We start from the raw sequence: 15,515 nt of genomic DNA, 5'->3' as shown, positions 1-15,515 counted from the left end.
TGACCTCTAGGGATGAAGCAGAGTATCCTCGAGGAGTAATGAAATGGAGCTTGCTTGATTTAACAACCATTTCTTATTGTGGGTTTTCACACAGATGAATAATTCCTCAGGTTAGGAACATTTCTGATTCCATATTGTCCTACCATACTGTATTTTTCTCATTTATGTATCTCAGAAAGATGAGTCACTTCCAGGAAAATTGTGCCAATGAATTCCAAGTGTTAGTAGTCTGACTTTCATCTGGTGAATAGACAATAAGGCACAGTAAAGTAATAGGTGCACACGTTTCACTTTCTCTAGATTGCCTTCATTCATAAGGTTGCCTAAACATGTTCTTATTCTCCCTTGGTTCCTTTCTCTCTATGCTTGTGACAAAGATAAGTGCCACAGTTAGCATTTTCTTTTCACTCACTTGAAGACGTCTGCCTTTCTGCTATTAACTTCTCTTATTTTATATCTTATATAGCACTTCTGACCCTAAGAGACTTCTACAAGGGCAGATCAGCTGTTAAAGGAACACTTCTAGTTTCCCTGGAATGGACAGGTAAAACTAATGGTTTAATGTGATTTGTAAGATGTATCTATTTATATCATGTACAAATTAAGTTAATGCAGATAGTGTAGCGTTATGGCTAAGGCATAGAACAATGAGCCATAACATTGAAGGTTTATTTTCTGTTTCTGACTCATTGTGTGATCCTGAGTAATTCACTGGGTCAACCTGTGCTTCAGTTGTAAAAAATGGATGTAAGCAATTATAATGAATACAGTTCTTGTAAGCCAACTTGGACACAGTAGTCCTTTAGATTTTCATTAATGCTAATACAATTTGGAGGCATCACAGTTGCAATATGGCTACCAATACTGCCTCACAGATCCAATATCCTGAATTTGAAACACATACTGGATTGCTGTTTGTGTGGAATTTGCAGTTTCTGTCTGACTTTTTCTTCCTTATCCCAAAGATGTTAATCTTAGATGTATTGGCAATTCTAAATCGGCCTTTTGTGAGTGGACCCTGTGAATGCCTGGTGCACTCTCCAAAACTAGTGCGTGGCTAGTGTTTGATCATGCTGGACTAGGCTTTGGCTTCTGCCATCTGTAATTGGATTTAAAGAGTTTAAAATGATATCAAATTTATATGCATTTTGAAATATTTTAATGCAAGAGATATTAAAGTGAATATTACAATAATTTGTCTAGTTCTACAAGTTTATCATCGTACGTTGTATTACTTATGTTTAATTCAAATTTTCGTAGAAAAATGTACTTGGAAGTACAGTTACCTTACAATGATTGGTCTGGATTTCAGCAGCTGACTGGAGTGCCCTCTCTCTACCAAGGGTTTTACCTCCATCCAAAAACTTGACTGGCATCTTTATGTTGAACATGAATATTTGTTTTGTCCTAGTCAAGTTGTAACCATAGACGGTGTGGGTAGCAAGGCTGAGTGAGAGTAAAACAGTCACTACCTGATATAATACCCTCAAGTAAAGTTCCCTTTAGCTCAACTGGATGTGTTGCTGCTTCTGAATTGGAGCCCCAGGTTCATGGCCAGCTTTTCCTTGTGAGGACATAAAACACAGGAGGAGTGTGGCCCTCATTAATTCCTTATCAGTGACAACATATCACTATCTTTACCAGCATGGCATGGTGGTGGGGCTTGGATGATATTCCAGCCAGATTACCTGTGCAGGAACACTTCTCACCCCATTATCCAGAATTAACTCTGTTCTGTAGGTTTGTTGCATGTATCCTCCGTTAGCTTTGAGGTTAGATAGGGCACTAGTCTTCCTCCTGTCAGAGTCTTCTCACTCTAGTAGTTTCTGGTGTGCTACCTTGATCTTTGGGTTCAGAAAATGAATGACTGTAACTGAAATAGTTTAAAGCATTATTGTTGTTAAAAAAATTTGAAAAAATATCCATCTGTAATATCTTCCAGAAAGCCAAACAATGAAGGGACCCCAGCATTTGTCCAGCAAATTACTTTATTTTTACTAAACAAAATTACACAAGAACAGTATCTCTTACCCAGGCCTTATATAAGTAGACAAATCTGTTTGATACCACTTTGATTTCTTCACTGGTTTTATAGTTCAAAGTCCTTAAGGTAGCTTAGTTTCTTAACATTCCTTTGGGATTGACACATAGGCAGAGCTGTGCTTTGAGTGTCCATGTCACTTTTTCCACTCTCACTTGGTCCTTCCACATCCAAGACCACTGGGCTTATCCCCATGTCCAAAAAAAACATCTTTAATTCTTTAAAAATTCTTTAAATTCTAAACTCACAAAGAAAAAAACATTATCAGAAACTTGATTTCTGGCAGCTCCTGATTGCGGAAACATTTTTGCAAGCAGTCAATAGTAACAACTGCAGTGGAAGAAGATACAGGATGCACATCCATCCATTTTGAATGAGCATCTATGACCACCAGGAAAATGTGACCCATAAATTGACCTTCATAGTCAACATGCAGTCTCTGCCATGGTTTGCTAGGCAATTCCCTAAAATTCAGAAGAGCAATGGCTGGCGCACTCCTGTGTTCTAGAGACTTGGTACACGACTGAACTAGTGCTTCAATATTCCTGTCCAGATTTTACCACCAAAAATAACTTTTGTCCAGGGCCTGAATTTGTGATATACCTAGATGACATCGGTGTAACTAAGTCAGTTTGGAATAAAGACACGAGACACCCATAAAATACAACCATCTTGTATATTCAGTTCAGACTTCCTATTGACATATGGCACAGGATTGGGCCCTGCTCTGGCCAACCTTTTAAAATAAACTCCCTTACCCTTGCTAACACTGGATCTTTGCCTGTCCATCTGCGCACATCTGCTACTGATACCAGAGGTATATCGTCTTATCATCAGCACTCTGTCGTCTTGGTCTTTGGGTGGATGTGCTACAGACAAGGGAAAATTAATTAGTGCATCTGCATTTCCATGACCCTTACCAGGCTGGTGTATGATCTCATAATCGTAAGCTTGTAAGGTTACTACCCACCTCTAAAGGCTCAGTGAAACCATCTGTGGGACTGCCTTCATTTCATGAGAAAGGGCAAGAAGAGGTTTATGATCTGTGCAAATGGTGTATATCCTACCATAGATATGTTATCCCAAACATCACTGCTAGGCTCTCTACATCAAGCTGAGGATAGTTCCAATCAGCTGGTTTTAGACTTCTAGACATGAAACATATAGGTCTTTCTTGTCCATCAGGCATCCTGTGTGACAGGACAGCACCCACCCCATAAAATTATGCATCACAAGTCAAAATGAGGCCTTTCAGACTGTCATATTCTACCAGTACCTCAAAGGACTGAAGGAGATTTTTAGATTTTTTTCAAATGCAGCTTCCTGCTCTTTTCTCCCAAAACCATTTAACTTCTTTCTTCAACAGCTTATGTAATGGGACTAATAAAGTTGAAAGGTTTGGCAGATATCTATTATAATAGTGTAGTACCCCAAAATATGATTTCAGCTGAGTTACTCGAATTGGTGCTGGTGTCCTGTGAATAGCTTCTACTTTATTTGGAATTAGGTGAAGCCCTCTAGAATCCACTTGATTACTCAGAAACTCAACTTCTCCATTTACTTCTCTTTAGTCATAACCCTTCTCCTTCTAACATTCTAAATACTTCTCTCAGTGTTAGCAGATGCTCCTGATCATTACGACCCTTCACCAGGATATCGTCCAGATAAATGGCTACATGTTTAAGTCACTGCAGCAAACCCTCCATGATTTCTTGAAAAATTGTGGGACTGGAGGACACCTCAAAAGGTAGCTGATTTACTGAAATTAATCCTTTATGTATGTTGATGGTGACACATTTCTTCATCCAGAGTTATCTGTTGGTATGCATGACTTAGTTCAGCTTACTAAATTTCTCACCACTAGAAAGCTTTTCAAACAAATCCTCAATTTTTGGAATTGGATACTGCACTAGTTTGGACACCACATTGACATATTTTGTAGTCTCCACAGGTCACACAAACCCATCTTGCTTTAAAGCAGGAACTATTGGAGCAGCACATTCACAGAATTTTACAGGCTCAATGATATTTTCCTTAAGGAATACATCCAATTCAGCCTCCACCTTTTGCTTCACTGCAATAGGTTCTGGCCTTGCCTTAAAAAACCTGGTTGTTATTCACTTATCCACATAAATGTTTGCTGGCAACTCTTCTTTAAAAACAACCTCATTTTGTGTCAACACTTCATGAACTTTGTTTGTCTCACCGACAATCTGGTTTATTTTGCTCCAGTCTACATGTAATTCTTTAGTCCATCCACAGCCCAGCAGGTTTGGCCCTTTACCTGCCACCATTACTAGTGGTAACAGTTTAAGAAACTGACAACATTGAACAGTCACATTTGTAGCACCAAGTACATTAACCTTCTCTCCTGTATAGGTCTTCAGATGAAAGGAACACCTCCTTAATGCCGTCTCTTTTACACCAGCCCCTAATTTTGAATGCTCATCTCAAGTCATTATAGTTACACTACATCCACTGTTCACTTCAAAGACCATAGGAGCACTGTTAATTGTTAACATCAAGGTAAATGGTGCAATCTTTGGGATTTTTGATTTCCTTTAGATCAGGGGTCTCCAACACATCGCTCGTGAGCTACCGGTAGACCGCAACCCCTTTCCAAGTAGCTCGCCAAAGAGTTAATTAACCCTACATAAATTTGAAAACTTGATTAGTCAAATTTTCTTTCTGAAAAATCATATCGCGATCCTTTTAACACAAAATCACGATCCACAATCTGAATTGCAATCTCATTTCAATGTGGTATGCACTTGAGACTATCTGGACTCAAACTCATCAAGACCTAAGTAACACTTTATTTTAAGTATCAAACAAAGTTGAATTCAATTGTTCTCTCGTTCGCTAGCTAAGCAGAGCTAAGGAACATGTCCTGAAGCTGGCGAGTGAGTGAGGATGGCCCCTCCCCTCGGCCCATTGCGTGCATCTTGGATTTTCACAAATAAATTGGTACCGCAAGCGAACTATGATACATATCAAAGGGATACGAGTCGCAAAATCAACCCGGAATGTTCAAGCAAATTATAAAAAAAAAACTAATCTAAATCCGTTAAGTAGTTTTCTCGTGAAAAGCAGACAGACATACAGACAGAAAAACACTGGATTTTATATATTATATATTAGTAAACCTTCAAAATAATGTGCAGTTAAAGTCTCAACAGCATTCTCAGCATTTCTGAAGTTTAGTAAAGCCAGATAACTATAAAAATCTTCACCAAGCAGCTGTGAAAATGTCTGCTTTGTTTGGGTCTACATACCTCTGTGAGTCTGCCTTTTCTGACATGAATGCCATGAAATCAAGGTTCAGAACAAGACTGACAGATGAACATTTAAATGACTCCATAAGAGTGAACCTAAGTGGCTACACTCCACCATACACCTCCATGCAGTGCAAGTCATCTGACTAACTGAAAAACATATCACACATGCAGCTGGACATGTGAATACTCTTGTGAAGTGAAACAGTGACATGTAACAAAATGACAATTAAATAAGTAATATCTGTGTATTTGTAATTGCATTGTTTTGTTTTGACAGCATTAATGTTTTAATTCAATAGTGTGGGTTACACTAGAAAATGCATACAGACATACAAAATGCACTTGCAGGTGAACTAAATATTTTTTGTGATGTTTTAATGCAAAATGTGAGTTGTGGACACCAACATTTTGTAAATGTTCAGGCAAAACAAGCTTATTCAGTTTGTTTGGGTTGAAATAACCTATGAGAATAAACGTAAGAAAACATGAGTAGCTCTCGGCCAATTTTATTTTGTAAAAGTAGCACTCAAGGGAAAAAAGGTTGGAGACTCCTGCCTTAGATTATACATGGTAAATATATCCTCTGCATCACTGGAGTCTGTTTCAGTAACGTGGCATACTTTTTATTTTTCCTCTGTTTAGCTCTGCTTCTGTTTTAACCGTATCAACAGGCGATTAGGCCCTAATATAACCCTTCCTGCAACATTTGTGGCATTTTTCATTTAAGAAGCAGCATTCTGATGTCCTGTGTTCGCTTCCACATCTGTAACATGTTTTTAGATGGTTCCTACCCCACAATGACTGCTTTGAGACCAACTTGTACACTGCCAACTGATTTGTGCACTTTTCATAAGCCCCCTCACTTGCTTTTATATGTCCTTGCAAGTCCTGCACATCTTTTTTTGGCTGTTTCCATTGCTTATGCCACTTTTAAGGCTTTCCCAAAAGTTGATTCAAGCTCTGCTAACAAAAGACGTTAGATGCGATTGTCTTTGATGACACAAACCAGCCAGTCCCGTAGCATTTTAACTTATCCCCATAACTGCAATGTTGTGTAAGCTCACGAAGAATTGCCTCATTCTCGATTACACTTTCATTTGCCTTGTTCTTTGTGGAATTGAATCTAAACCTTTGTACAATTTCACTGGGCTTTGGGTTAAAATGATTTCTTAATAGTACTACTAATTCCTCATAGGTTGTATCACCTGGCTTTTCAGACCTTAGCAAACTCCCCAAACTTTCTACTTAGTTCAGCAGAATCACACGTTTCTTAGCTGCCCTCTGTTACAGTCATATGAAAAAGTTTGGGAACCCCTCATAATTCTTTGGATTTTTGTTTATCATTGGCTGAGCTTTCAAAGTAGCAACTTCCTTTTAATATATGACATGCCTTATGGAAACAGTAGTATTTCAGCAGTGACATTAAGTTTATTGGATTAAAATATGCAATATGCATCATAACAAAATTAGGTGCATAAATTTGGGTACCCCAACAGACATATTACATCAATACTTAGTTGAGCCTCCTTTTGCAAATATAACAGCCTCTAGTCACCTCCTATTGCCTTTGATGAGTGTCTGGATTCTGGATTGGGGTAGTTTTGACCCTTCTTCCATACAAAATCTCTCCAGTTCAGTTAAATTTGATGGCTGCTGAGCATAGACGGCCTGCTTCAAATCATCCTATAGAGTTTCGATGATATTCAAGTCAGGGGACTGTGACATCCATTCCAGAACATTGTACTTCTCCCTCTGCATGAATGCCTTTGTACATTTCGAACTGTGTTTTGGGTCATTGTCTTGGGATATCCAACCCCTGCGTAACATTGTGGCTGATGCTTGAACATTATCCTGAAGAATTTGTTGATATTGGGATGAATTCATCCGACCCTCGACTTCAACAAGGGCCCCAGTCCCTGAACTAGCCACACAGCCCCAAAGCATGATGGAACCTCCACCAAATTTGACACTAGGTAGCAGGTGTTTTTCTTGGAATGCGGTGTTCTTCTTCCGCCATGCAAAGCGCTTTTTGTTCTGACCAAATAACTCCAATTTTTGTCTCATCAGTCCAAAGCACTTTGTTCCAAAATGAATATGACTTGTCTAAATGAGCATTTGCATACAACAAGCGACTCTGTTTGTGGCATGAGTGCAGAAAGGGCTTCTTTCTCATCATCCTGCCATACAGATGTTCTTTGTGCAAATTGAGCTGAATTGTAGAATGATGTACAGATAAACCATCTGCAGCAAGATGTTCTTGCAGGTCTTTGGAGGCGATCTGTGGGTTGTCTGTAACCATTCTCACAATCCTGCGTATATGCCGCTCCTGTATTTTTCTTGGCCTGCCAGACCTGGGTTTAACAGCAACTGTGCCTGTGACCTTCCATTTCCTGATTCCATTCCTTACAGTTGAAACTGACAGTGTAAACCTCTGATATAGCTTTTTGTAGCCTTCCCTTAAACCATGATACTGAACAATCTTTGTTTTCAGATCTTTTGAGAGTTGCTTTGAGGATCCCATGCTGTCACTCTTCAGAGTAGAGTCAAAGGGAAGCATAACTTGCAATTGACCACCTTAAATACCTTTTTTCATAAATGGACACACCTGTCTATGAAGTTCAAGGCTTAACAAGCTAATCCAAGCAATTTGGTTTTGCAAGTAATCAGTATTGAGCAGTTACATGCATTCAGATCAGAAATATTACAAGAGGAACCACATTTTTGCACAGCCAGTTTTTCACATTTGATTTTATTTCATACAACTAATTACTGCTTCATTTACAGTGCATCTGGAAAGTATTCACAGCGCATCACTTTTTCCACATTTTGTTATGTTACAGCCTTATTCCAAAATGGATTAAATTCATTTTTTTCCTCAGAATTGTACACACAACACCCCATAATGACAATGTGAAAAACGTTTAATTGAGATTTTTGCAAATTTATTAAAAATAAAACAATTGAGAAAGCACATGTACAGAAGTATTCACAGCCTTTGCCATGAAGCTCAAAATTGAGCTCAGGTGCATCTTGTTTCCCCTGATCATCCTTGATGTTTCTGCAGTTTAATTGGAGTCCACTTATGGTAAATTCAGTTGATTGGACATGATTTGGAAAGGCACACACCTGTCTATATAAGGTCCCACAGTTGACAGTTCATGTTAGAGCACAAACCAAGCATGAAGTCAAAGGAATTGGCTGTAGACCTCAGAGACAGAATTGTCTCGAGGCACAAATCTGGGGAAGGTTACAGAAAAATTGCTGCTACTTTGAAGGTCCCAATTAGCACAGTGGCCTCCATCATCCGTAAGTGGAAGAAGTTTGAAACCACCGGGACTCTTCCTAGAGCTAGCTGGCCGGCCATCTAAACTGAGCGATTGGGGGAGAAGGGCCTTAGTCAGGGAGGTGACCAAGAACCCGATGGTCACTCTCTCAGAGCTCCAGACGTCCTCTGTGGAGAGAGGAGAACCTTCCAGAAGGACAACCATCTCTGAAGCAATCCACTATTCAGGCCTGTATGGTAGAGTGGCCAGACAGAAGCCACTCCTTAGTAAAAGGCACATGGCAGCCCGCCTGGAGTTTGCCAAACAGCACCTGAGGACTCTCAGACCATGAGAAATAAAAATCTTTGGTCTGATGAGACAAAGATTGAACTCTTTGATGTGAATGCCAGGCGTCACGTTTGGAGGAAACCAGGCACCGCTCATCACCAGGCCAATACCATCCCTACAGTGAAGCATGGTGGTGGCAGCATCATGCTGTGGGGATGTTTTTTAGCGGCAGGAACTGGCAGACTAGTCAGGATAAAGGGAAAGATGACTGCAGCAATGTACAGAGACATCCTGGATGAAAACCTGTCCCAGAGCGCTCTTGACCTCCGACTGGGGCGACGGTTCATCTTTCAGCAGGACAACGACCCTAAGCATACAGCCAAGATATCAAAGGAGTGGCTTCAGGACAACTCTGTGAATGTCCTTGAGTGGTCCAGCCAGAGCCCAGACGTTAATCCAATTGAACATCTCTGGAGAGATCTTCAAATGGCTGTGCACCAACGCTTCCCATCCAGCCTGATGGAGCTTGAGAGGTGCTGCAAAGAGGAATGGGTGAAACTGGCCAAGGATATGTGTGCCAAGCTTGTGACATCATATTCAAAAAGACTTGAGGATATAATTGCTGTCAAAGGTGCATCGACAAAGTATTGAGCAAAGGCTGCGAATACTTATGTACATGTGATTTCTCAGTTTTTTTTACTTTTAATAAATTTGCAAAAACCTCAAGTAAACTTTTTTTACATTGTCATTATGGGGTGTTGTGTGTAGAATTCTGAGGAAAAAAATGAATTTAATCCATTTTGGAATAAGGCTGTAACATAACAAAATGTGGAGAAAGTGATGCGCTGAGAATACTTTCCAGATGCACTGTAACATCTCTCTTCGGAAAATGCCCCAGTACTCAGATGTTCCTAGGAAATGAAAGACATACCACTGTTATCTTTTTTTGTTGAAAGTAGACTAAATTATTATGCAGGCTAAGAGGGGTTCCCAAACTTTTTCATATGACTGTATCTCTGTTGCTTCAAAAAAATGAGACAAAACTACACAATATTTCTCCCACATCTGACCATGACTATCAAAGAGTTATAGATTCTACCATTGCAGCCATGATGATGAATACCTCTATTTTTCCAGTTCTTCTGCTATCTTTTCAAAATGATTTTCCTTTAAATCCGATTTCCTCATCACCAATCCTCCAGAAAGTCAAATGATGAAGGGACACATGCAGGTTTCCAGCAAACAATTTTATTTTTATCATAACACAGCATCACTCCCAAACAATATCCAACCACATTGGAAGTTTTCCAGCGTGCCCAAAAAAACTTAAACTGACAATCCACCCCCCTCTCCCCAAATAATATAGAGCAAATCTAGACAATGATCTGTTATTACACCTACATTTGATTGTCCCCTAGTTACAGCCCTTTACAGTCCTCCTTAATAATACTACATCATCCATCATCAATACTATGGATATACTGTACATCCACTCAGATGCACTTATACCATGCACGTTTTTGTAATGTGAGAAGAAAACTGGACTACTCGGAGAAAAATGCAGGTACAGAGGAACCAGACTCTAACCAAATGGTGTCTGTGCTGGGAATTAAAAAACAGGACTTCATAACCATGAGACAGCAGTGCAGATCATTGCGCCACCTCAAAGGCAACTTTGTAAAATGAAAATAACTAAATTATAACAATGAATAAAGATTATATTCAAACTTACTTTAATCATAATTTGTTGCTCTTTTAGAAACTAAATGCCAAAGTTCGTTGAGCTTTCAATATACAGCAAAGTTCAAAAAGTAATATTTTCTTGCTGTTAGCCTGACCCGAGTGTACTATTCTGCAGTTGGCTATAAACTCAAACCCTTAGGGTGGACAATTTCAGAGCCATGCCAGAGAAAGGATGTGATAGTAAAATTGAATTAAAAAACCCATATGTTATACATTTGTAATTCACACTCATTTGATCACACTAAAAAAGTACAATTCTACAGAAGCTTAATTTTGGAAGCTTGTTCTCGCCACTCAACAAAATATTTTATTGTGTTATTTCATATGTATTGTAATCATATGTATTGCATTATTTCACAATAATTATTGTACAGTATAACTGTGCGAAAAATATTCATAAACGGTGTGGGAGAGTTTTTAAGGGCTTAAAATATATAAAAATAACCATAAAAACGTGGTTTCTACTTCGCGGATTTTCACCTATCGTGGGGAGTTCTGGAACGCAACCCCCGCGATCAAGGAGGGATTACTGTATAATTTCACAAGGTTCAAAGGTTTTTGTTTTAACCCAGTTGCTTAATTAGAAAACAGTCCTTGCCAATAGCAGGTCTTATTTAATATCATGACTTCTTAGTGTTTTAACTCTGCAATGTCAGATCATTCTTAAATTGTAGATTTTTCCCTTTCTAATGATATACAAATGATTTGAAGTCTGAAATGGATGAGTAATTTTAAGTTCTTCACTTTCTCTCCAGTTTTCTTCTGAGTGCTTTATTAAACCAAATAATACACAATGAATACACACAGATGTAAATACAGACAAGCTAAGTGAAGAACTGCTGGTTCCTTTGTCATTTGCATCTTATTGCTATTAAGGAGTAATTAAGAGCGGTGAATGCAGCTGTTCAAGACTAAAATAACAACTTAGGACTCAAAATCTTAACATGTGATTCAACTAAAATGAAGCAGAAAAATGTCACTTGAACAATAAGTGCTTTGTTAGTAATAAATGACTTCTCATGAAGCAATTGAGTTGGAACAAAAACCTGCAGCCACTGTGGCCCTCCAGGTCTTGCATTGCTCACCCCTGATTTAAAGGGACCAACTTCTTTTGTTTTCTCTTTTTGCATCAAACATTTCTTTAACAGTTCTCCCGCACCCCCCAAAACAAGCATCCTCTACATGTCCTCTCTACAGCACACTAATTAATCCCATTTACATGGCCTTTAGGACACACTGCCCTAGTGGTAATTTTCCAGACTGTTACACTGCCCCAGTTCCTAGCTCTTTGCCCCGGAGGACACTTCAAAATGTTGATAGCAAGCTGGCAATAGGACGATTTATCTAGGCCATCCAGGATGCATGGTGGCATCTGTAGAGAGTGATTTTTCTTTTCTGCCGTCTCCAGCGCCCTATCGTACTGTTCTTCCTGATTGACATCCTGGTTGCCTGGCACCTCAGTCCTTTCCTCAACACCTAATCTTCTCCGGTAAGGTGGCAAATGATCTTGATGCAGGAACACCCAACACTCCCTTGGTGACATCTGCACCCAGTACACCACCTAGCCCACGCCCTTGAGCACTTGGCATGGCCATACCCATGCACTGTCGAATTTTCGGAAGAGGTGGTTTTTTGGTTGGGAACTATACACCCACACTTGATCACTGGGACAGTATGTGTATCCCCTTGCTATGTTGTCTTAATGCCACTTTTCGGTTAGGCCTGCCTTGTGCAGATATTCCCGTGTGAATGTGTGGGCCCTGTCGATTTGGTCCTGAAGACGAGCATTTTCAGATCCAGACTGCTGCACTCCACTTTCCAGTGGCAAACCATTTTTGAGAGAAGCAGAGGTCCTCAATTTCCAGTTCATCCTTAACAGGGCACAGGTGCACTGCATAGACACCTGCACCAATGTTAGGCATGCCAGAAGAGCCAAATGCAGTTGCTGATCCTGGTTGTGTTGGTCCTTGTTGATCTACATAACCAACTGAGCAGATAAGGTACGGATGAACCACTCAGCCAAACTGTAGCTCTGGCGTTGGAGCCGAGTGCTGTGTGTTTTAAGCAGCAGACTGTACACACAATGAAAAATGGAACTTTCAAAATGAAAAATTCAAAATTGGAGCTTCAGCGGCAAGCCAAACCTACTAAACATGCTGTCAACGAGGTCATTAACCACGGTTTCTGTATCTTGATTAGGGATCGGGTATGCTTCCGGCCACTTGGAGAAATAGTCTACCCCAACAAGGATGTACTTATTACTCTGTTAAGAATGGCGTAAAGGCCCCTTTATGTCTATCCCGAACCATTCCATGGAAAGACCTACTTGGTACTGTTGGAGGGGGATAATTGATTGTCCAGTGGGCCCTTTGCGAGCTGTGCACATATTGCAGTGGCAACAGTGGTCTTTGGCATCTTGTCAGCACTGCCCCCAGTAAAACGTATGTCAGAGCTGTGTCATTGTCTTATTGACACCAAAGGGCCGAGACCCCACACCCCCATGCACAGACCTAAGGACATCAGCCTGCACCCTCTTTGGCACTAGCACCTGTCAAGTGGCTTCTCCTGTAGCAGGGGCTCGCCATCTTTTCATCAACACTCCATCCCAAATGGTCAAATTGTCCAGCTGTGCCCAGAGGTCCTTAACATTCAGACCCTCTGAGGCTACCTCCTCCCAACTAGATCTGCATTTCCCAGGCTCTAACTTTTCTTATTTTTGAGTCCTGGTACTGCCAAATCCCCCAATCGTGGACCAACTTTGTTCCACCTCCTTTGTCCTCCTCTCAGTCCTCCTGACGGGTGCAGCAGCCATAGTTCGTCTGAGAACACAGCCTGTGGGATAGTGCATCTGTGTTATGATGTCAAACCTCCAGGCGATGTTGTGATTTCAAACTGAAATGACTGTAGCCATTCCAGCCACCTTGCCACTTCCCCTCTGGCCAAAAGACATTAGCCACTACAAGGATGTTGGGTCACTGCGCATTGTAAATGTAGTCCCTTTTAAGTAGTGTCAGAAATGCCAGACTGCCTCTTTCCGTGAAACACAGTAATTTCATTCTTCTCTGCTTATGGCCAAGCTGAAGTAGGCAACTACTCGTTTTCCCTGGGAGTATGTTTATGACAGGTTGGACCCCAGTCCTACATCGTTGGCATCCATGTCTAGGAAAAATGGCAAGCCAATATATGAGCCTGGCACAAGGCTTCTTTCAGGGCTTGGAACACACATTGTTCTTCTGCTCCCCATGCAGTGGAAACGCTGAACTTTCTTTGTAAGCCAGTAGGGGCATGCAGCCACAGTAGCAAGCCCGGGAACAAACTGCCAGTAGTTGGATGACAATCTGAGGAATCCCCTAATTTGCTGTATGTTAACTGGTGTCAGCTAGTCCTGGAACGCTTGGGTCTTGCTTTATTCCATGGCCACATCATGTTGCAGCAATTTACACTTACCAGGGTGTAGTTTAAGTCCAGCCTCCTGCAATCTTGCTGGCACAGTCCAAAGGAAGTGCAAAGTTGTTTCAAATATGGGTCCATTTGCCATCACAATGTCCAGATATACCAGGCATCTGAAACAAAGGAAGGCCATCATGACAAAGTCCATTATCAGCTTGAAAGTTGCTAACGTGTTGCACAACCCAAATGAAAGCACTCAGAATTGCCCAAACCCACCCCTGGTCAAGAGTGCAGTTTTCTCTTTGGCTTCCAGGGTCAGCTCCACCTTCCAGTAACTACTTTTTAAATCTAGTGCTTCATCAATTCAGGGATGCACATATGAGTCTTTTCATGTAACTGCATTCAACCAGTGATAACACAATAATGCCATTCTCCTGACTTCTTTTTAATCAAAACAACAGGGGAGCACCAAGGAGAATCTAACAGTTTGATAATTCCATCATTCAACATGTCGAGTACCAGCCAATCTGCCTTGATCTGCCACACTAGGGGGATATGCCACTGAGGTTGTTTGATTAGACGTGCATCTCCTGTGTCAATGTGGTGGTGGATGAGGTGGGTTTGGTTGATGACCTTAGGGAAGGTTGTAAAACAGTCCAGTACTTCCATTAATCATTGTCACAGTGGTTCCATCAGTCATTGAGTTGCCAGGCGCAAAGGACAAAATTGGTGAAAATGCCTGGGCTGCCCACAACACCAGCAGATTGGGGGTGTAGCAAAGAAAGACAATGCTAAAACAAGCTTCAATCCCACTGGGGGAGTTCTTCCACTGGTCTCCCCTCCCAGGCACATCACATGGTCATGCAGTACCTGGCAACACATCCTTTCCTGCTCTCTCTTTCAACCCTCAGTATTGGTCAATTCTCTCTCACATACCAGTTTGAACTTGATGGCATTCTTGAGCACCTCTTCTAGAGTTGCGGGTCATGCAAGTTGTGCATGATGGCACAGTACTTTAGGCTCATGTCCACAGAGAAAGGCATCATGCATCAATTTGTCTCTGACCCTGCAGGGAAAATGTACATAGGCTCACCCCACATGCTCCTGTACTTTCATAGCAAAGTTCCCAGGTGCTGACCAGGCCACTGAGTTCATTCATACAGTTGCCTTTGCAATTCTAATGTAGTTTCTGTCTGCCCAAGCCAACACTCAATGGCCTTCAAAAGCTGTCCCAAGTCTATTAAATCCTCCTGTAGAACATTCTCAAGGACTTTCAAAACCTCCTCTTCCAATGCTGCCCACTGTAGCACCCCTGTTTCAACCAAACATCTGTTCATTTCCCTAGAAGATCTTGGTTCTTCATATTCGCCAACGGGTGGTTCTTTGCGTTGCAGTAACCACGTGGGGTGAATTCTTCATCAGCCATTATCGTGCCCTCTGAATCCTGCGACAGTGGTCTCAATGGGATGGTATCTCCCGCTTCTGACACCAGTGTAATGTCCATTTCCAGGT

At 41.0% G+C, this 15,515-nt stretch overlaps 1 protein-coding gene across 2 annotated transcripts in view; it reads left to right on the top strand.

The window, feature by feature from the left end:
- Positions 1–22: 22 nt before the first annotated feature.
- dzip1l (DAZ interacting zinc finger protein 1-like) overlaps positions 23–15,515 on the top strand; it is a 62,741-nt gene continuing 47,248 nt past the window's right edge. Inside the window, exons 1-2 of one of the 2 annotated variants that reach the window (XM_039761968.1) lie at positions 23–110; positions 467–544. The gene's annotated coding sequence lies outside the window, so the exon portion shown is untranslated. Of the gene's footprint in view, positions 111–466; positions 545–3,722; positions 3,789–15,515 lie in introns of those variants that run through there. The other variant, XM_039761986.1, reaches the window with a different exon arrangement.

The sequence above is a fragment of the Polypterus senegalus genome, chromosome 1, assembly GCF_016835505.1.
Source record: "Polypterus senegalus isolate Bchr_013 chromosome 1, ASM1683550v1, whole genome shotgun sequence".
Classification (NCBI taxonomy): Eukaryota; Metazoa; Chordata; class Cladistia; order Polypteriformes; family Polypteridae; genus Polypterus; species Polypterus senegalus.
This window is presented reverse-complemented; position numbering and strand designations above follow the sequence as displayed.